The following is a 23,756-nucleotide window of genomic DNA, read 5'->3' as shown; positions in this document are numbered from 1 at the left end:
TAACAACAGCTGTAGCTGCCCCACCGCCGCTGCCCCCGGGGCTGGAAGCCAAACCGCGAACTCCTTCCACTCCCGCAGCTTTTCCCACTAACCTTCTCCGCAGTCTTTGGTGTTTGTGGGTCGAGGGGGCTGGTAACTGCCGCAGCTCACATATTCAGGGTGCTAGGGCCCCCTCCGCCAGGCTTCTGGTCTGGATCGTCCACGCTGCTCAGGCTGGGCTCTGCTCCATTCCGTTCCCAGCTCCCAGCTCCCAGCTCCGTGTGGAATAGACTTCACCCAGAGACCATCCAGGCTGTCCTGGGCTGGAGCCCTGCTTCCCTCTGCTGTTCTGTGGGTTCTGCCGTTCTAGAATTGGTTCAGAGCCATTTTTATAGGTTTTTGGAGGGACTCGGGTACGGAGCTCACTCTAGTCCGTGCTTACCAGCCGCCATCTTGGCTCCGCCCCCCCCTGGATCTCATTTTCAATTAGCTCAATATATTATTTTTTTGAGCCTCATTTGGAATAGTGATTTTTTCCATGTGTTTTTGCTATATTTATTTATTCATTTATTTGTTTTACATACTAGAAGGTAAGTTCTGGCCTTAGAGTTGGAAAAGACTTGGGTTAAAATTCCATGTAACACTTATTGGCTTTCAGCACAAGTCATTTTACCTCTGAGTTTCAATTTTCTCCCCTATAAAATGGAGAAAAAAATACATGCACTACGGATCTCACAAGATTATTATAAAAATTAAATAATATGATGTCTGCAATGTGCTTTATAAATCTTAAAGCACGATAATAGCAGTCAGCTATTAAATTTTCTTTGTGAGTTTTGATTCTTTTCTTAAGCTAGAAACATAAACATATATTATACGCTCATGGATTTGTTGCTGAAATGTTTTTTTTAGCTTTCTAAAAGGCAGAAAAATAAGTGACAGAACCTTGAAGCATGAAGTGACCATTGTGCAGGGAATGTTTTTGTGGGGGTGCTTTGTACCAATGGCCATTAATTGTTTCTGTCGCAAAATATCATATAAGTGTGTGTGTGTGTGTACATATATATGAATATGCATATACATATATTCTAATACTTCAGTTTACTGGTGTCCTCAATTGTATTGCTATTTCTTCCAAAAAGGTAAATTACAACCCATACCTACCCATCCTGTGTGACTGCTATCCATGTCCTTCCATAAATCCACTACTTTGCATCAGATATATAGAGGGGTTCTTCTTATATTTTTTTTGTGGCAAGGACTATTTAGCTAAGGTAGAATTCTAAATCAGACACTCATTTTAAAAGACCTTTTTAAAAAATTAAAGAATAAACATTAGGCATTCCAATCTTCCAACAATGTTAAGAATAACTTGAAATGTTTGGCAGATAAGAGTGGTTTGCCATTTCCTTCTCCAGCACTTTTTAGAGATGAGGAAATTGAGGTTAAGTGACTTGCTCAGGGTCACACAGATAGTAAGTATCTAAGGTCAAATTTGAACTCAGGTCTTTCTGACTCAGGACTGGCATTCTATCCACTGAACCACCTAGCTGCTCCCTTGTAGCACATACCAGAGGCATTTGTCCACTGTGGATGTTTAATAAATGTTTGTGGAATGAATAATTAAGTTCTCTTGAAATATAGAAGCATATACACCCACACTAAATGGGTCAAACAATGGTCTGACCCGTTTCCTGACACATACTTACTATTCTAGTTCTATTTCCATTCATCAAGAAAGTTCAACCTTTAACAAACCATGAGTTGGATAGTTTCCTTCTGTACAGTAAATGTTGACTTGCAAACTTAGCTGACCCTGGAAACGTCGCTTAATAAAATAGAGACTGATCTTTATTGTCATTGACATGCTTATGTTTATTTGTCCTACAGGCAAGCAGCTTTGACTGACATTCCAAAGACTGTCAAGGAGCTTGCCTTTTTTGTTTTGGGGAACTTGCTTTTCTACCAAATATTCCAAGCCATTATTAACTAACAAATAATGTAATAAAAAATCACAGTGAAATTTACATGCTCTTTAAATTCAGTATAGGTTATCCAAGAGCAGCCTTTGACAAAGGGGAAAATTCCTTGGGTACATTAGATATACTACATTTTCATCCCCTTTGTATTTGAAGAGTCTTTTTCTTATCCTCTTTAGTATTCTTGGGTCCCTGATGCAGCCTAGAGAATAGAGTACAGGCTTAAAGTCTGATAAATTTACTTTACTGGAGAGAACTTAAACAAGTACACAAAAGCATTTTCCTCCATATGAAAGCATTCTGGGAGCTCTCCATAAAAATCCCATTTATATTTGTCACTAAAAAATCCTCTAAAATTCAACATTGTTGGAAGATGGAAGTGCCTAATGTTTATTCTCAATAAAAAAATGACTTTTGAAATGAGTGTCTGATTCTCTGTTCCTTCCCAAATGCAAAATTATTTAGAATTCTATATCTGCCAAACAGTCCTTGCATTTATGATTTTTTCCTGCCATAATGTCTACTAAATTCTTAGTATAAAACCATGGCATTTGGTGCCCAGGAGACTCAAAAAGCTTTAGCTATACTATTTATATGTTCACCAGATCAGGAGAGGTTGGTTTGTGGCCACATCTTTCTTAGCGATATGTTTTTCTATAACATAAATCTTGCTTGTATTACTACATTGACCAACCCTTTGCACAAAGAGCTTTTACAGAAATTATTATCTTCAAGAACTTTCTAAACATTATGCAAAAGAATGAATTCATTTATAACTTTGCTTTCAAAGGTCTGAACAGATATGTTAGACATGTTCTAAGAAATAGCTATGATTTTGTTTGGTCATCTCTTAAATTCTTTGGTATGTACATTGCTCTCCATAGGGAGAAAAAGAGCGACAGGCTTCTTACTTAGAGATCACTATTTTACAGATGATAATGCTTCTATGCATTTTCTGTAATCTCTGTAGAACTAACAGATTGCATCATCAAAGGAAAGAAGTTAAGTACATTTGATCCTTATTTGGAAGTTTCTGGAAACCAGACACATTCTATTCACAAAACACACACACACACACACACACACACACACACACACACACACACACACACACACAACAAACCCTGGTGTCAGGATATCCCCTACTCACTGTGGCCATGATAAACCTCCCCCTACTAGAGAGAAGTGCTGGGAAAGTTCTAAGCTCTTTCTCACTCTCAAACAGTAGAAGATCTTCTGTATCTTCCATTTACTCTTCTTTCAGAGTGGACATATCTGTCACATTAAAATAGGAGGTATGGGTAGTGTGGATTTACATAGTTAGGATAGTTGAGCCCCCATCTAATGAAAAATCCAGACTTTTTCCTAAATCTGCTATATTTTACTAAGACCTGTTCTATGTCTTTTTTTAAATATGCATTTTACTTATTTCATTAAATATATCCCAATAACATGTAAAGAATTTAATTTTTAAAAAAATTCTGAGTTCCACATTCTCTCCCTCCTTTCCCTCCCCTACTCCTTAAGAAGACAAGCAATATGATATCGATTACACATATTACACATATGAAGTCACAGAAAACATAATTCCATATTAGCCGTGTTGCAAAAGAAAATGCATGCGCACAAACAAAAAAGCAAGGAAAGTTTAAAAAAAGTATGCTTCAGTCTGCACTCAGGATTCATCAGTTCTCTCTCTAGATGAAGAAAATATGTTTGATCACTGGTCCTTTGGAACTGTCTTGGATCATTGTCTTGATCAGAGTAGGTAAATCTTTCACATGTGATCATAATTACAATATTGATATTATTGTGTACAATGTTCTTATGGTTCTGCTCACTTTACTTTGCATCAATTAGCTTTAGTTCATATAAATCTTCCCATTTTTTTTCTGATAGCATCCCCTTCATTATTTTAATAGTATAATAGTATTCCATCACAGCCACATAGCACAACTCGTTCAGCCATTTTCCACTTGGTGGGCATCCCTTCAGTTTCCAATTCTTTGTCACTACTAAAAGAATAGCTATAAAAATGTTTCGTGTATTTTTTGTTAGGGTCTTTTCCCATTTCTTTGATCTCTTTAGGGTATTGATCTAGTAGTGGTATTGTTGGGTCAAAGTGTATGCCCAGTATTATGCTTTTTGGGCATAGTTTCAAGATGTTCTACAGAATGGTTGGACTAGTTCACAACTCCACCAACAGTGCATTAGTGAGAACTACTCTCTGTTGATTATTTCTTATTTATCCTATATATATATATAGTTTTTTGTACCTATTTGTTTGCTACATCCCTCCTCCATTAGACTATGAGCTCCTTGAGGGCAGGGGCTATCTTTTGTCTCTTTTAGTATCCTCAGAACTTAGCACAGCATCTGGCATATAGTAGGAGCTTGTAAATATTTATTAATTGACCTGATCATAAGAAATCATCAGAATAGAGTAGGCATCCATCCTGGTGCTCCTGACCTTCAGTACCCCTTTCTAGTGGTCAAAATACACATCACATTCCTCTAATGTCCCTTCATTAATTTTATTGGCACAGAAGTATGATCATTATAAAATCACAGGATCAATGACTGGGACATGTAAAGAGGCATTCAAGGTCACCTAGTCCTACCTTCTCATTTTATGCTTGAGGAAGGTGATGTCAAGAGAGGTTGACTTGTGCACAGACAGTAAGTAGCAGAATCACGATTTGAACCCAGGTCATCTGACTCAAAATAAATAATTAATTCTATTACACCATCCCTACTATGCATTTTTTAAAATTAAGTACTATGATGAGTATGTCTCAAGCACCTAATAAGTGCAGAGTAATGTGCTAGGTAGCTGTGGAGATAAGTTTAAATAAGACTTTGCTGTTCTTCCTGGAGTTTGTTGTCTAGTTGGAGATGAGATTTCAATACCTTTTGTTTGTTTCTGTGTTCATTTCCATTTGACCTGTAATTTCTTCAGTGTAGGGAACTCCCAATGTGGGAATTTTCACCACAGTTATAAATCAAAAACCTATTCACAAGAAGGAGATTCTTTAGGAACTTGAGAGCTAAGTGACTTGCTCACAGTCGCATAGCTAGAGCAGTATACACCAGAAGTCAGAATTGAAATGAATTTTCCTGATTCTGAGGCTGGCTCTCTACACTTCATTGCTTCTTTCCAACATAGTAATCGTACACAATATTATATGAAACATCTAGGTGGCACAGTCTTGGATTAGGAGTCAAGGAGACCTGAGTTAAAATCTTCTCTCCAACACTTACTAGTTCTGTGCCCATGGGAAAGTTTTATTAATCTCTTTCAGCCTCATTTTTCTCATTTTAAAATAGTAATAATGAAAAAAACCTACTATAGAGGTTTACTGTAAGGATCAAATAATATATAAAAGGTACTGCAAACCACAAGCACTACATACAATTTGGCTATAATTGTTGTTAAATTAGTTATTAAAGTGATAATATTGAAGATGGTTAAAAAACAAAACATTATTTGAAGTTTGAAAGAGAAGACCTTCAAGGAGAAGGAGGAACAGGGAAGGCTTTCTTGGTATGGTGGCATTTGAGTATAACCTTAAAGGATGGGTTGAACTTTAATAGGCAATGCTGTATAAGGAAAGAATTCCAAGCAGTGAGCAAAGACACATAACTATGACAACCTGGGATGTGATGTAAGCCAGAGGGCAGCGCAGTTTAGTGAGACTATAGAATATGTGAAGGAATATAATATGAGATTCAGTGTAATTCCACTCAGCAAATATCAAGCACCAACTATATGATTAGGCTCAACCTGCCTTCACATAAATAACATTCCTCTACATCATTCTTTCTGTATTCACATTCTTTTCTCCTTCCATTTCTATAGTTATAAATTATTTCATAAGGTTATATATGAAATCAAAAGTCTGGATCCTCTAAAAGGTAAATTATATTACAGGTTTGATTTGTGCTTTTGTTATTTTTTCTCTATGGATCTTACAATTGATGAGCTAATTTAGTGATTTTCACTGGCTATGTCCATAGCCACCTTTGACCCCCAATAACAGTAATCTTGTTTTTAGTGCTTTAAAAAATAGTTTATGGGTTGTGTTTCACAAATTACTTCCTTTGACTTAAAAATGAAAAAGCATTTTATCCACAAATAGTTTACAGTAATGATAGATTTCCTCTCAATGTTATTACTTCATTTCAGGTTATGAATCTGTTGCTAGGAAGATAGTACCTTTGGGGACATGAAGAACTCTTACCACCTTTTTAGTTTTAGTTCTTTTTTTATTTTTGTAAAATTAACTTGAAGTTCAGTTTCCCAATTGTAGAAATAGGGTATCAAATAGAGATTATGATCTAGTTTAAAAAGTGGTAAGATTACATGATTTTTCCATACTATGTTTCCTTAAATTGAGTTCCTCCATATTCAACATGAAGCTATATATTTTCCCTAATAGAATAGTGGTACTCTTTCAGGTTTTTGTTTTTGATTTTTTAATTTTTTTCCAATGACATGTAAAGATAGTTTTCAATATTCATTTTTATAAGATATTGAGTTTCAACTTTTTTCCTGCCTCCCTCCTTCTTATTTCCCCCTCCCCAAGACAGCAAGCAATCTTATATGGGTTGTACACATGCAATCATGTAAACATATTTCTATATTAGTCATATTGTGAAAGAAGAAAAAGAACAAAAAGGAAAAACCACAAAAAAACAAAAACAGTGAAAATAGTATGCTTTGATATGCATTCAGACTCCATAGTTCTTTCTCTGGATGTGGATAGCATTTTCCATCATAAGTCTTTTGGAATTGTCTTAGATCCTTGAATTGCTGAGAAGAATTAAGTCAGTCATACTTGATCATTGCACAAGGTTGCTACTATTGTGTACAATTTTCTCCTGGTTCTGCTTACTTCACTCAGCAGAAACTCATGCAAGTCTTTAAAGAATTTTATGAAATCTGCCTGCTCATCACGTCTTATGACACAATAGTATTCCATTATATTCATATACCACAACTTGTTCAGCCATTCCCCAATAGATGGGCTTCCCCTTGATTTCCAATTCTTTGCCACCACAAAAAGAGCTGCTATAAATATTTTTGTACATAATGGTCCTTTTCCTTTTATTTATGATCTCACTGGGATACAGACCTAGTAGTGGATCAAAGGTTTGATCCTTTTGGGCATAGTTCTAAATTGCTCTCCAGAATTGTTGGATCAGTTCATAGCTCCACCACTAATGCATTAGTGTCCCAAGTTTCCCACATCTTCTCCAACATTTAGCATTTTCCTTTTGTCATGTTAGCCAATCTGATAAGTGTGAGGTGGTGCCTCAGGGTTGTTTTAATTTGAATTTTCTAATCAATAGTGATTTAGAGCATTTTTATATGACTATAGATAGCTTTAATTTCTTCATCTGAAAACTGCCTGTTCATATCCTTTGACCATTTATCAATTATTGAATGAATGGTATTCTTATAAATTTAACTCAGTTCTCTACATATTTGAGAAATGCGACCTTTATCAGAAATACTGGCTATAAAAATTGTTTCCCATCTTTCTCTTTTCTTTCTAATATTAGTTGCATTGGTTTTGTTTGTGCAAAAACTTTTATTTAATGTAATCAAAATTATCCACTTTGCATTTCATAATGTTCCCTATCTCCTGTTTGGTTGTAAATTCTTCCCTTTTCTATAGATCTGACAGGAAAACTATTCTTTGCTTTTCTAATTTGTTTATGGCATTACCCTTTATGTCTAAATCATGTACCCATTTTGACTTTACCTTGGTATAGGGTATGAGTTGGTTTATGCCTAGTTCCTGCCATACTGTTTTCCAGTTTTCCTAGCAGCTTTTGTCAAATAGTGAATTCTTATTCCAGAAGCTGGTGTCTTTGGGTTTAACAAACAGTAGATTACTATGATCATTTACCGCTATGTCTTGTGCACCTAATCTCCACTGATCCACCACTCTACTTCTTAGCTACTAACAAATAATTTTTGTGATATCCACTTTATAATATAGCTTTAGACCTGGTATGGCTAGGCCACTTTCTTTTGTGCTTTTTAAAATTAATTCCCTTGTGATATTCTTGACCTTTTGTTCTTCCAGATGAATTTCGTTACTATTTTTTTTCTGGCTCTATAAAATAATTTTTGGTAGTTTTATGGTATGGCACTGAAAAGATAAATTAATTTAGGTAGAATTATCATTTTTATTATATTAGCTCCACCTACCCAGGAGCAATTGATATTTTTTCCCAATTGTTTAGATCTGAGTTTTTTTTTCTGAAAAGTGTTTTGTAATTGTGTTTATATAATTCCTGAGTTTGTCCAAGAAGGTAGACTGCCCCCCAAAAGACCCAGGATGGAAAATACTATCTACATCCAGAAAAAAAGATCTATGGAGTCTGAATGCAGATAGAAGCATACTCTCTGTTTGTTTGTTTCTTCTTTCTCATGGTTCCTATGATTGGTTCTAATTCTTCTTTAAAACATTATTAATATGAAAATATATTTAAAATGAATGTATATGTAGAGCCTATATCAGTTTGCACACTGTCTTGGGGAATGGGGAGGGCAGGGAGGTAGAGAAAATTTAGAACTCAAAAGCTTATGGAAATAAATGTTGAAAACTAAGAATAAATAAACAAACTTAAAAAAAGGAAAAAAGACTCCCAAATATTTTATATTGTCTTCAGTTATTTTTAATAGAATTTTTCTTTCTATCTCTTCTTGTTGGTAATATATAGAAATGCTGATGATTTATATGGGTTTATTTTGTATCCTGCAACTTTGCTAAAATTGTTAATTATTTCAAGTAGTTTTTTAGTTGATTCTTTAGGATTCTCTAAGTATGCCATCATATATCATCTTCCAAGAATGATAGTTTTGCTTCATCATTGATCATTCTAATTCCTTCATTTTCTCTTTCTTCTCTTAAGCTAACATTTCTAGTATAATATTGAATAATAGTGGTGATAATGGGCATCCTTGTTTCACCCCTGATCTTACTGGGAAAGCTTCTAGCTTATCCCCATTACAAATAATGCTTTCTGATGGTTTTAGTTAGATGCTTCTTATTATTTTGAGGAAAGCTCCATTTATTCCTATACTCTCTAGTGTTTTTAATAGGAATGCCTGATATATATTATCAAAAGTTTTTTCTGCATCTATTGAAATAATCATACAATTTCTGTTAGTTTGTTATTTATATGGAAAATTATGCTAATAGTTTCCCTAATATTGAAATAGCCTTGCATTCTTGGTATAAATCCAACTGGTCATTGTTAGGGGCGCTCTGGACCTGGGCCTCCTGAAAGGGTAGTGAGACTCCAGGGAGTCTGGACCTGCTGACGCAGCAGTGCCTGTGTGGCTTCTGTTAGGTCAGTACCGGGGCGGCTCCAACTGGAAGGGCTCCACCTTCGGGGAGGAACTGGGGAGGAGCTAACCTGAAACTCCCAATATAAGGAGCACCCCAGAGAGGGTCAGTGGGATTTTGTGTAAGATTTCTGGTACGCCATTGCAATAAAACTGCTTGTCGCATTCTGGTAGCTGCCTGGTGATTCTCCTCTCGCGTCCCCCGGGAGGAGCCGGAGACGTCCGAAGACCCGTGGGCAGGGTGAGTGTGAGGCGGTAGTCGGGGAGAACGGGGTGCTATTGTGGGGCACACCCGTCCGGCCGCCGACAGCTGGCGCCCAAACGTGGGGCTTGACCAGTGAGGCCGCTCCTGCTCCCAATAGATAAGGGGAGCGGAAGACCAGGCAGAACCCAAGGAGACAGGTTGAGCCCTTGGGATGGGACCGAAGGTCTGTAAAGCCCGTGTTGAGCCGGAGGACAAAGGCGTACTCGCCTGCCAGATCTACAAGGTCTGTAAGGAGCAAGGCGTTAGAATTCATATAAGAGCATGTAGAGAGTGGGTGGAGAAAGTTTGGGTAGTTAGCCCGTGGTTAGAACACACAGGGGTAGATCTGCAGAGATGGGGTTTGGTGGGCCAGCAAATGGCCTCTTACCATAAAACAGACCCCACATTCTTAGACCCCAAGGATTTTGCGATTTACTCGGCGATTGGGGCTGCCCTATCGCCCCAGCCACCCCCTATACGGGACGAAAGGGGGGCCCAAGTAGGGGCATCCCTGGCAGGCTCGGATGATGACGATGAGGAAGAGAAAACTCCCGAGCCAAAATCCATCTACCCTTGGGAGGCTTTACAGCAAGGCAAAGAGGACTTCCCATGTTCCCCTCCGAGGGAGGGGTTGTTAGCAGCCCCCAAAAGGAAGGAAGAGCAGAACTCCCTAGGCAAAGGAGGTGCTTCTTTACCGCCTCGGCACCTCTTCAAAGAGGGAAAAGAGGAACAGACAGGCTGGCATAAGTGGGAGGGAACTCATGAGTTCAGGGAGAAGGAGGAAGGGGCCACTGCCCTGCTGGCAGAGATGACACTGGGGCCGCGGAAAGGCTTTTCGTTCAGTACAAAGGGTGCAGCTGCAGCCCGGCCCCCACAGAGCCTGCTGTCCTTCAGCCTACGCCAGGCTGTGAAGGACGGGGAGGATGTAGATTGGGCAGAGTGGGACTCCCCGCTGGCACTACCGGTGCTGATAGAAAATCCAGGCGATATAGACGAGGACAGATATCACCGACCTGTTCCCTTTAAGTTTATTAAAGATTTGAAGGAGGCAGTCCAGAAATATGGCCCAGGTCCAGAGCGCCCCTAACAGGTCATGGTGAATTATCCTGTTGATAAGTGGCTGCAATCTCTTTGCTCGTATTTCATTTAAAATTTTTGCATCAATATTCACTAAGCAAATTGGCTTATAATTTTCTTTCTCTGTTTTGGCTCTTCCTGGCTTACGTATCAGCACCACATTTGTGTCATTAAAGGAATTTGGTAGGGATCTCTTGCCTATTTTTTCAAAGTGTTTATATAATATTAGAATTAATTGTTCTTTAAACGTTTGATAGAGTTCACTTTTAAATCCATCTGGCCATGGAGATTTTTTTCTTAGGGAGTTCATTGATGGCTTGTTCAATTTCTTTTTTGTAAAATGGGCTAATTGAGATTTTTTTTTCTTCTCTTAATCTGGGAAATTTAAATTTTTGTAAATATCCCTTCATTTCACTTACATTGTCAGATTTATTGGCATATGGTTGGGCAAAAGAGCTTCTAGAGGTTGCTTTGATTTCCTCTTCATTGGTGGTGAATTCACTCTTTTAATTTTTTTATACTGGCAATTTTGTTATCTTCAATCTTTTTTTTAAATCAAATTAACCAAATGTTTATCTATTTTATTGTGCATTTTTTCATAAATCTAGTTCTTAACTATTTAACTTATTGTTAAATAGTTTTCTTAATTTCAATGTTATTAACCTCTACTTTGATTTTTGGAATTTCCAAATTAGTATTTAATTTGAGATTTTTAATTTAGTTTTTCTAGCTTTTTTAATTGCATGCTCAATTCATTGATCTGCTATTTCTCTATTTTATCCATGTAAACACTTAGAAATTTAAAAAAAAATCCCCTAAGAACTGCTTTGACTATATCCCATAATTTTTTGTATGTTGTCTCATTGTTGTCATTCTCTTTGATGAAACTATTCATTGTTTCTATGATTTGTTGTTTGACCCACTCATTCTTTAGGATGAAATTATTTAGTTTCCACTCAATTTTTAATATGTCTTTCCATGGCACTTTATTACATGTAATTTCTATTCCATCATGATCAGAAAAGGATCCATATGATATTTCTCTCTTTTTGCATTTGATTGTGATGTTTTTATGCCATAATACATGGTCAAGTTTTCCATAGGTGCCATATACCCATACAGTTTTTCCAGAGGTCTATTATATCTAACTTTTATAAAATTCTATTCACCTCCTTAACTTCTTCCTGGTTTATTTTGTGGTTAGATTTATCTAGTTCTAAGAAGGGGAGGTTGAGGTCCTCCTCTAGTATAGTTTTGCTGTCTGTTTCTTCATGTAACTCACTTAACTTCTCTAAGAATTTGATACTACTTGGTGCGTATGTTTAGTATTGATATTAGTTTACTTCTTTGTTTTTTTTTAATTAGATCTATTTTTGTTTTGCTTTGTCTGAGATCAGGACTGCTACCTTTGTTTTTTGTTTGTTTGTTTTTTACTTCAGCTGAAGCATAATATATTCTTCTCCAGCCTTTTACCTTTACTCTGTGTGTCTCTCTCCTTCAAATGTGTTTCTTGTAAACAATATATTGCAGGATTCTGGTTTTTAGTCCACTCTGCTATTTGTTTTTGTTTTATGGGTGAGTTCATGCCATTCACATGCACAGTTATCATTACTGTGTATTTCCCTCCATCCCATTTAGCTTCTTTTCTCTTTCCTTTCACCCTGTCCCACCTCCCCAGTGTTTTGCTTCTGACCACCACTTCCCCCAATCTGCCCTCCCTTCCATCAGCCCTTATCCCTATTCTTTCCCCTTTCCCCTCCTTTGATTGATCTATCTACTCAATTAAGTGTGTATGTTATGCCTTCTTTGATCCAAATCTGATTAAAGTAAGGGTCAAACAATACTCACTCCTTCCCTTCTTTTCTTCTACTGTAATAGGTCTTTCAGCCTCTTCATGTGACTCCTCCTTTCCTCTTCTCCCACTACAATCCATGTTTTTAATCCCTTAATTATTTTTTATCATCATGTCAAGGTCCACTTATACAATATCTTCTGTCTAAGTATACTCCTTCTAACTACCCTTACAGAGATATAGTTCTTAAGAGTTGCGAGTACCATGGAGAGAATTCTGGGAAGATGGCAGAGTGGACCAGAAAATTCCAAGCTCTCAAGATTTGCCCCCACAAAAGTGATAAGATAGAGCCTCAGGGTGAACAAATAAGAGTAGGAGCAGAACAGGGGTCCTCCTGGGACAATCAGAGAAGATTTGAGGATAAATCCCAGTTTGAGGTTTCGTCCCTATGAAGAGTAAAACCTCCAGTCTAGGTCCTAGGTCCACTTAAGCAACAAGTGGCAAGCCCTGGGGTTAGCTGGGTTGGGAGGCTGCCTCAGTCCCAGCCACAGGAAAATTTACCCCTAGCACAGTGAGGGAAATTTGACATCTGAGACAAGGAAGATCAAAGGATGACAAGGAATGCCAGACCCAGCTATGCTATAGAGATGTGACTGGTGGCAAGAAGGAACCAGCACACACCCAGGGAGTGCAGAAGCAGTGGGTCAGGGACACCACTGACTGGGCACTTACAGAAGGCTAGAGGTCTTGGTTTGAGTTCCAGGACAGAGGAGAGAACTGAAGGAGTGTCTAAGGCCAGAGGCACCATCCCCTATAACCCAAGACTAGAGGTGATTACAAAAAACTAAGCTACAACAAATAAAAAAAAAACACAGGCAAAGGAGACAGAATCCAATCATAGAGAGTTTTACTATGGGAATAGAGGAGACCAGAGTTTGTCTTCAGAGGAGGACAGTGAAGAAAAAAAAATACTTCCTTCTATCCAAAAGAGTAATGTCGGATGGTCACCTGCACAAAAAAGAATTCACAGAAGACCTTAAAAGACTTTAAAAATCAAATGAGAGAGATTGAGGAAAAATTTTTAAAAAATTAAGAACAATCCAAGAAAAACAAGAAGACAATGAAAAGAAAGTCAACCAATTATAAAAGGAGTTCCAGAATCTTAAGGCAGAAAATGATTCATTGAAAATCGGGGCAAGGGGAAATCAGGAAGTTATAAGAGATCAAGAAATAATAAAACAGAATATAAAGAGTGAGGGAATAGAAGAAAATATGAAGCATCTCATAAGAAAAACAACTAATCTGGAGAACAGATCAAGAAGAGAAAACATAAGAGTAATCAGAGTACCTGAAAGCTATGATCAAAAAAAAAAAGAATCTTGATGCATAAGACAAGAAATAATTAAAGAAGATTGTCCTGAAGCATTAGAACAAGAGGTGAAAGTAGAAAGAGAAAAATATCCACCAATCACCATCTGAAAAAGATCCTATGGGGAACACTCACAGGAGTATTATAGTCAAATTACAAAACCCCCAGCTTATGAGCAACAAATAAACAAATAAATATGGCAGTGTCACAATTAGAATCACACAAGACTTAGTGGTGGCAATACTAAAAGACCACAGGTCTTAGAACACTATTGCAGAGCAATAGAACTGGAGTTCTGGTGGAAAATATCATGCCCAGCAAGCTAATGGAAAAAAATGGGCATATTATGAATTGTTGGATTTTCAAGACTTCGTTTAAAAAAAGGCTGAACTTAATAGAAGATTTGACACATAAGCCCCAAGAGAAATGTAAGGTTTATACCAAAGATTAATTTCAAGGGACTCAATAAGGACAAACTGTGTACCTTTTTAATTATGTAAAATGTAAAATACATGTCTAAGATTATCATTAGGAATTGGATATTTCCCAAGAAAGACTGGGCTAGATCCGAGTATGATATTACTTTAAAAGATAAAACCTTTTAGGAACAGCTAAAAGAGTAGTTATACAAATGAGGTATGAGAGGAACAGAAGTATTAGATGGGGGAGGATGGCTATTAGTTATGGAATCCTATTTTCTTTGAGAATGGGTTCAAAAGAGAATTATATATATGTCATATATGTGTGTATATATATGACATATACATATAATATAAATATAGATATAGATGAGTATGAAAGTCTTCTAAATTCAGAAAGAAATAACATGCTAAGAGGATAGGGAGGGAGGAGAAGATAAGGGAGGGATCTCTAGAGGGAAGGGTGAGGGAACATATTAAAGAGGGTACAGAAAGGTGTTTAGATTAAAGGGAGTAGGAGGATAATGGAGGCATCCTTGGGAGGACAATGGAAGAATTTTTAGAGAGGAATATGAGGGACTAGTTTAAAGGGGTTATAGAATGGTGATTAGATTCGTGGGAACGGGAGGATAAAGAAGAGATTATTAGAGAGGGGCTTGTAATAACAATGCTACTTGCTGCTACTGTGGCTGTGTAAGACCTATAACACCAGCACACAAGAGGGCTGCTAGCACAGTTTTTTGATCTGCTTTTCTAAGGAAAGCAACTTTAAGGGGTTTACAATCTCACTTTAATTAAACATACATATACAATTCACTTAGTTCAGGGGGAAAAGCCAGTACCTTGAACTTCAGAGAGAATACAAACAGAAATTACAAGCAGAAATTATATAAACAGAGTAAATAACACAAACCAGTCTATCCATAGCAATACATACATAGTTACCAGAAAGAGAAGCACCAATATCTGTGTTTTCAAAGCCAGAGGGCTCCTTAACAATGGCTACCCAGAGTCTTGTCTGGTCAAATCACAGGAGTGAGACCCAAGCAAAATGATGACCTCATAGTATATATATACTTCTTCAGGGTCAGAGCGATTCACTACCACGTGACTCAAATTCATGTGACTTAGGCTTTCTTGTGACTTAAGCAGGTTATCAAAGACTCCTGATTCAATCAAAGACTCTTGATTGAAACAAAGGCAAGACTCAATCAATGGCACTCGATCACCTTAGAGCTGAGAAGCACACAAACAAAACACAGCAAAATGTCCCACCCTGCTTGGCATTACAGGGCTAGGTTAAGAAATAGGAGGGAAAGGTAGTGGGTAGGAGTTAGGAGGTTTAGGAAATAAGAAATATAAACATAAAAACAAAAATGAGTGGAATTTGTCAGGGAAAATATATATTTATGTATATGTGCATGCATGTATATATACATGTATGCATGTGTGTAAGTATATATCTGTATATAAATAATCCATGCTTAACTGTAGCCTTTGGGGTGGGGAGGAATGGGGAAAAGGACAAAGTAAAAAGTGCACAACAGAAAACAAAAGAAAACTTCCAAGGAAGCAAAGAAAATATGGACAGCTCTCAACATAATGTGTAGTATTTATTTCATAGGCTTTCATGAAATAGAAACTTATTACTATATGTTTTGCATCCTCTCATGTTCTGCTGTGAATATTACACCCTTTTTTATTTTCTTATTTTGTATTTGCTTCAATATTTAAGTTTATATTTCTTTTTCCTTTCTCTTTTATATTTAAGTTTTAGTATTTAAGTCTAAAATTAAAAAAAAAAGTTGCAAGCATCATCTTCCTATGTAGGTATGTAAACAATTTAACCTTATTGAATACCATGTTTGTTTTCTTTCCTGTTCAGCTTTTTATGCTTCTCTTAAGTCTTGTATTTGAAGATCATGTTTCCTGTTCAGCTCTGCTCTTTTCATCAAGAAAGCTTGAAAATCCCCTATTTCACTGAATGTCCATTTTCTTCCCTGAAGGACTATACTCAGTTTTGCTGAGTAGGTGATTCTTGATTGTAATCCTAGCTTTCTTGCCCTCCAGAATATCATATTCCCAGCCCTCTGCACCTTTAATGTAGAAGCTGCTAAATCTTGTATTATCCTGACTGTGGCCCCATGATATTTGAATTGTTTCTTTTTGACTGCTTGCAGTATTTTTCCTTGAACTGGGAGCTCTGGAATTTGGCTGGGATTTTTCTATTCCTGGGAGTTTTCATTTTGGGATTTCTTTTAAGAGGTGATTGTTGGATTCTTTCAATGGCTACTTTACCCTCTTATTCTAGGATATCATGGCAGTTTCCTTTGTTATTTCTTAAAAGATGCTGTAAACGCTTTTGTTTTAATCATGGCTTTCAGGTAGTCCAATCATTCTTAAATTATCTCTCTTGTATCTATTTTCCAGGTCAGTTGTTTTTCCAACGAGGTATTCTATATTTTCTTCTATTTTTCCATTCTTTTAATTTTGTTTGACTGATTCTTGATGTCTTATAGAATCATTAGTTTCTACTTGTGCAATTCTAATTTTTAATGAATTATTTTCTTCAGTTAGTTTTTTTTAACCATCTTTTCTATTTGGTCAATTCTACTTTTAAAGGAGAGTTGTTTTCTTAAGTCAATCTTTCTGCTTCCTTTTCAAAGTTGTTGACTCCTTTCCCCCCATAATTTCCTTGCATAATTTCCATTTCTTTTCCCAGTTTTTCTTATACTTCCCTTACTTGATTTTAAAAATCCTCTTCAAACTTTTCCAAAAGGACATTTTGGACTCAAGATAAATTCATATTCCCCTTTGAGGCTTCACATGTAGGCATTTTGACATTATTGCCCTTTTCTGAGTTTGTGTTTTGATCTTCCCTGTCACTGTAGTAGCTTTCTATGGTCAGGGATCTTTTTTGGATTTTTGCTCTTTTTTTGAAGTTGACTTCTGCTCCTGGGGCAGGGTGGGCACTGTCCTGAGCTTCTTTTACCTGGATCCAAGGGACTGATCCCCAGCTCTCTGCATCAGAGCTTTTGGGACTGGCAGCTTGCCCACTGCTTTAGGGTTGCCCTCCAAGTTGAGCCTATTGAGCCCTGGGTTCCAGGGCTGGGAGGTTTCCTACTGCACTGGGTCTAGAGTCCTCATAGCTGGCATGCCGTGCCGCTGGCCAGCACAGCCAGAACCACAGGCCCTTAGTTGCTACTCTGTTCTGTGGCTAAGAACGTCCCACCGGCTTACCTGGGTGCCATCTGTACTGGGTTGTGCTCTTCTTTTAACCAAGTGAGGCAGACATTTCCTGAAGTCATTCTAAATTATCTTGGGCTGGAACATTGTTTCCCTCCATCTTTTTGTGGATTCTGTTGCTCCAGAATTCTTTTAGACGCTTGATTTAACATTGTTTCCAAGGGAAACTGCAGAGAGCTCAGGAAATTTCCTGGCTTCTCTCTGCCATCTTGGCTTCTCCCCCTAACACTAGATATTTTAGGCTGTGCGCTTCAGGGACTTTATCACTAACTGCATAGAGAATATTTATACTAAGACAATTCTCTGCAATAAGAAAAAAGATAAAGTCAATCACATTTCCACTGCTTTATTTTTTTAAATGTTTATCTTGTTTATGTGTATTTCTGTATGTGCCAGCATGCATACGTCTATGCTTCCTGAGCAAATTTCTTTAGTTGGTTAGTTGTTTAGAGGAGATTATAATGCTGTGGCATTCAAAGGTCATCTATTTGACACAGGTGAGGTCTTTGTAATAAGGGTACATGTTTTTGTGCAAATCATTTGTCACTATTGATAAAACAATCCCAAGTGATTGATCAGAAAGCATATTTCATATATACTTGTATCTGATCAGACCATAAGTAATAAGATCATAACTTTATTGCTGGAAGGGACCTTAAAGGCTATCTTCAATAATCTTATTTCACAGATGAGGAAATTGAAGCACAGAGCAATTAATTCATTTACTTGAGGTCACACAGGTGATAAGTGCCAGAGGCATTGTGTATTAGTAAGGCAGGTGTCACAATATAGGTGGTGACCATGAATATACCTGTATAGTTCTGTATTGTAGAATATAAGAGATTCTCCATATAGAAGGAAGAAGAAGTAAAACATATACTCAGACACCAGAAGATCAAATCCCCAAACCAATAATTCCAATTGGACATAGCAATTATAGTTCACTTCATTATAATAACAGCAAGGAAATTAAAGCACAATATCAGAGAAGGGAGCCAAGCCATTCCATAACCTTCCCCTCTGCTGGGGCCTTCCTGAAACACTCGCTCACAAATCCTAGCTGTCTGCTTGCCTTTGTCCCTCTTCATCCAGTTCTAAGAGAGAGTTTAACAGCTACCTTCAGAGTATATATACCCTTTTTAGAGAGGTAGGGCTTCATAACCCTTGTGACCTAATTAGCAAAAAGATGTGGGCCTTCCTACAAACAAGCCTCCCCTATTCAAGGTTCCCTTGATTCCCTAGCTCCACCTGAGGCTTATTAAGGGGATTAATGGGCAGAGAAGATCTTTAATAACATTAACACCAGTCATGAATCAAACTTAAGTTCTCTGACCTCAAAGGCAGTGTTCTTTCCAATGCAGCTTATTGCCTCCCTACATTTAAACTTTAGAAAAAAAAATATGCTTATTAATTTGACATATTTTAATCAACTTATGGTGTGAAAATGTATCTGACTACTGTTCATTCAGACATTTTTAGTGATGCCATAACAGTAGTTGAAATTGTCATTCTTTCCATTTCATCTAAATTTGGTAGTTTTAGACATCTAGATATTTCATATAGTTCATAAAAAGTAAAGCTATGTCTAAAAGTTATGATATTATCACTAAATTTGCTCCAATTGGATCCTGACTTTTTCTTCTTAGAAATGTCCATCATCCTTTCTTCTTTGTTTAGAAACATCTTATTGCTCAGTTTGTGGTGTTAAATTAACCAATTCCTATTGATTAAAAATCCTCTTGTAAAGCCTTTACCATTTTACATGGATGAGCATTCACACAGTAAACTTAATTCAGTAAACATTTTTAAATGCCTACTATGTGCAAGTCTCCGTGATAGGTACTGAGGAAGGAAAAGCAAAAACAAAAACAAAACACCCCCTGAGTTAAGAAATTTATATTCCATTTGGGAGGGGAGGAGGTATGGTGGAGGGTAAACAACCTGTACACTTATGAGTAAACAGAAAGTATGTAAAAATCGTTGAGAGAGGAAATGAACATTAAGGGGGTGGGGCCTTCAAATGCAATTGGAGTTTATTATTGAATTCATAATGTTACAAATAAAATATGTACTCTGTGATCAGCTTTATTTTTATTATAATTAATAAACATTTGAGTAGTTTCTCTATAATCAGGTATGCTTAGAGGCCATTTAAATTCTAAAATCTTAATTTCAGGTAAGTATTATGGTCATGTTTTCTATTATAGCTAATTGATAGTATTAAAGATTCTTCCAAAATGTTAACGGATGATATGATTTTGATTATTTTGACTTTCAGTGTACTATTATTTGTAAAAACATCATTTATAAATGATTAATATTGACACTAGGGGCAGCTAGGTGGTACAGTGGATAGAGCACTGGGCCTGGAGTCAGGAAGATCTGAGTTCAAGTCTGGCCTCAAATAGTTACCACCGGTGTGACCCTGGGGAAGTCACTTAACCTTGTTTGGCTCAGTTTCCTCATTTGGAAAAAGACCTGGAGAGGAAAATGGCAACCCACTCCAGTATTTTTTCAAAGAAAACCTCAAAGAGGTTACAGAGAGTAACACTCCAAAGAAATCTTGAGAGAGAAGGCAACCCAAAGAGTCAAAAGATTGCTAGATTTAGATCTCAAGGATATATGTTTGAATCCCACCTTGGCTACTTGTGGATTTTCTGATGTTAAAAAATGTTACTTACTTAGACCTCAATGTGCTCTTCTGTGAAGTGAGAAGGTTGGATTAGATGGGATGAAAGGACACTTCTGGTATGAAATCTATTATTTTAAGATTGTCATCAAGTAAATATTGGACTTGGGGTTAGAAGGAATTTTATTTTCTAGTTCTACCATTTAGTAGCTAGATGATCTCATACAAGTCCTTTAATCTTTTCAAGTTTCATATTCTCCTTTAGGAAAACAAAAACAATTGGTGAAGTGATTTCTAAGGTTCTTTTCAACTTTAACACTCCATCAATCCATGAATCTTCCTGTTTAACTCTTGTAGGGTGTATCAACGAGGAAGTGCTCAGTAAATACTAAGGCACTCTATAAATTGAAGGTGCTAGTATTAATAACTAGTACTTTATATTATATATGTATATATAATCTTTCATACATAACCTTAAAAATGCATATATTTGGCATACATTATTGAATTACAGCTATAGCAGTTTATGTGATTACTACACATTCAGATATTTTAAAATTATTCCATATTAATGGCTGTAATTGATAATCTTTCTATGTGAGCTAAACTTTACATTATTAAACTTCCAGATATTTTATATAGTCCATGATATTTCATAGTATCCACACATACACATGTACGCATATACACACATACACACACTCTCTCTCTGTATATATATAAGCATATATATACATATATATGTATATGAAATCTAGCATTCATTTTTTATACTTCCCTAACCTCTCTTTGTTATCCCTCTTCTAATATGCACTCATCTGAAATTTAGTGACTTCCTATGCTATCATATAACCTGTTTTCAGGACAGGGTTGTGGCAACTACTTTGTGTTCAGATTACAAGTTAATGTAAGATCTCTAACCTGGGATTAAAAGAAATGCCTCTTGTTAGTGGAAGTAAAAAAACAGAGATGTAGCAATGTGTAAGGCAGTTTTTTTGTTTTCTGGAATAGCAAGGAGACTGGCAGGAGATGCTTTCTGGGAAACTGTAAATCATGTCACACACAAATACCTATGTGCCCCACTGAATCTGATTTTAGTGGGTTTGTATTCCCTAATTTTTAAGGGGTTTTTTTTGGTCTAGCATTTTAACTGCATTAGAATATTTGTAGTGCAGGAATTTAGGTAAGGTAAAATGAATCCTAGTCATATGGTCTGATACATTACACTGAAAATAATAATAAGACCATTCTCAAATGTTTTCATGGGATGCATATTAAAATCTTCATTCAAGGTGGCCATCTTCTAAGAAATGAGAAAGAAGATAGTTTGATGATTTCTGAAAGTGCAGAGGCAGCAGCTTTAATGACATTGAGGTCTCAAAATGCAACTTAAAGCAGATTAGAAAGCATGGATCTGTGGTAGTACATGAAACTTGATAACTCTTCCTTCAAATGGCCTCACTCCTGGGGCCATTAGGTTGCATCTTTTTTATTCATTTATTAATTCATTTACTCATTCATTGAACGAATTTTTATTACATGTCTACCGGATAAAGAGTGAAGTGCTTCATTCTTGGAGCAATGCAAAGTTTAGCCAAGCCAATGTTACTATCTTCGTGTCAGTTATACTCTAGGAGGGGAATGTAACATAAACACAAATAATGACGATATAAAATATGATAGTGTATAGCTGCCAATCTATGTGGGTAGAAGGGAATTTCCTTACAAGGAGGTCCCTATACTGATGGAATTACAGATCTAGATGGAAACAAAAATGGCACCTTTTGGAGAAGGGTATAAAACAAAATCATTATGTCACTTCAATTGATTCCTTCAAGATAGTTAGCAAGTTTGTTTAACCTACTTTCTTAATGATCAAAGTCTGCTCACTGCATGTAGATTCATCATGGCACTGTGCCACTGTTATTGCTATCCTGGTATGATACAGGGAGAAAATATTAGATTGGGAAGTCACCTTAGGAAAATGATCATCTATAGGAAAATGATAGCAGTAGCAAGCATGAGGCAGTGGTCTCTCTTTCACTAGAACTACACTTCTAAGGTACAGTGGTTTATCTGCCAAGTGGTCAGTGAATCTGCATTATTGATTTTCTATCCTACTCACAACAGAGGGAATTCCAGACATTCTTTTCTTTCTTCAATTCTCTTATATCAGCACCTCCTTGCCCACCCTTTCATCTGAGAATCTCACCTCATACTTAAAAAAATAAGGCCATTTTGGATGAACTCATTCTTTTCCCATTTTTATCTGACAACTACTTTAATTGTTCATGAAAATGGGACACTTCTCTTTGCCAAGACTCACTTTTCTATATACGACTTTGATTTCATCTTCTGTCTTCTCTGGAAGTTTGCCATTATTCCATTCTCTCTCTGAATCTGTCTCTATCTCTCTGTCTGTCTCTGTCTCTCTGTCTCTCTCTCTCTATTTCTCCTTCTTCCATCTCTTTCTTTATCTCTTTTCTTCTCCCATCCCTATTTTCCCTCCTTCATTTTTTTTTCTATCTGCTGATTCTCTATAGTTGAGGAATGAAAACATTCCTAAGTTTCTTGCACCCTTAAAAATCCTTCATTAGATCCTATATTGCCAACTACATATGATCTCATGTATCTTCCCCTTCTTGGCTAAACTCTGTACAAGAGCTATCTATCTTTGGTGCCTCATCATCCTCTCCACTCACTCTTTTCTTCATTCTCCACAATCTGACTTCCAGCTTCATCTTTCAACTGTAGCTATTCAATGATTGCTCAACTTCCAAATTTAATAGACTCCTCTTAATCCTCATCCTTCCTTCTTGACTGTTTTGCACTATTTGACTATGTCCTTTTTCTCCTGAATACTGTTTCCTTTCTCTGGGCTTCCATGACACTCTTCTCTTTTGATTCTCCTCCCACCTGTTTAACTATTCTTTAGTATCCCTTGCTGGATGTTTTTTTTTTTTTTTTTACCACATTATGTCCCCTTACTGGGTATATCCTGACACTCTGCCCTAGAGATCTCTTGTAATTTTTATAGTTTGTCACTCAATGATGTCATCTCCTGTGGATAGTTATCACCACTATGTAGATAACTCCAAGACCTATATATGTGTCCAGCCCTGGTTTGCTAACCATGAATTGCCTTTTGAACATTTAGAACTCAATATCAAGTAGATATCTCAAACTTATCATGTCACAAACAGAAACCATTATCTTTTACCCAAAGGTAGCCCTCTTCTAGATTTCCCCAATCACTATCGTGGGTAATACCATTTTTTTTAATGCACCCATTTTTATAACCTCAGTGTCATCCTCAATTTTGCACACATACGTATTCCACATTTCTGCTATCCAATGAGGAACTGATTAACTACTTAGAGAACAGATTATCTACAGAAAGTCTGTCATTTGTTGTAAAAAGGGAGGTTACAGGAATAACTAATTACAACTAATAATATTAATTTAGCTATTAGTCCTTTCCATTTTGATCTCTGTTCAAAAACACTAGTAGAGGAGTCTAATTAAATCCATATTACAATTTTCATTAAAAGCAACAAAAACATATGTAATGGTAATTAAGGTGGGACTTTTTAAAATTGTTTTCTCTTTTGGAGCACTGAGGTAATCAAGTGCCTTTGATGAGTCTGGTCTTGGTTTCT

This window comes from Trichosurus vulpecula, chromosome 9, assembly GCF_011100635.1.
Source record: "Trichosurus vulpecula isolate mTriVul1 chromosome 9, mTriVul1.pri, whole genome shotgun sequence".
NCBI classification, from domain to species: domain Eukaryota; kingdom Metazoa; phylum Chordata; class Mammalia; order Diprotodontia; family Phalangeridae; genus Trichosurus; species Trichosurus vulpecula.
This window is presented reverse-complemented; position numbering follows the sequence as displayed.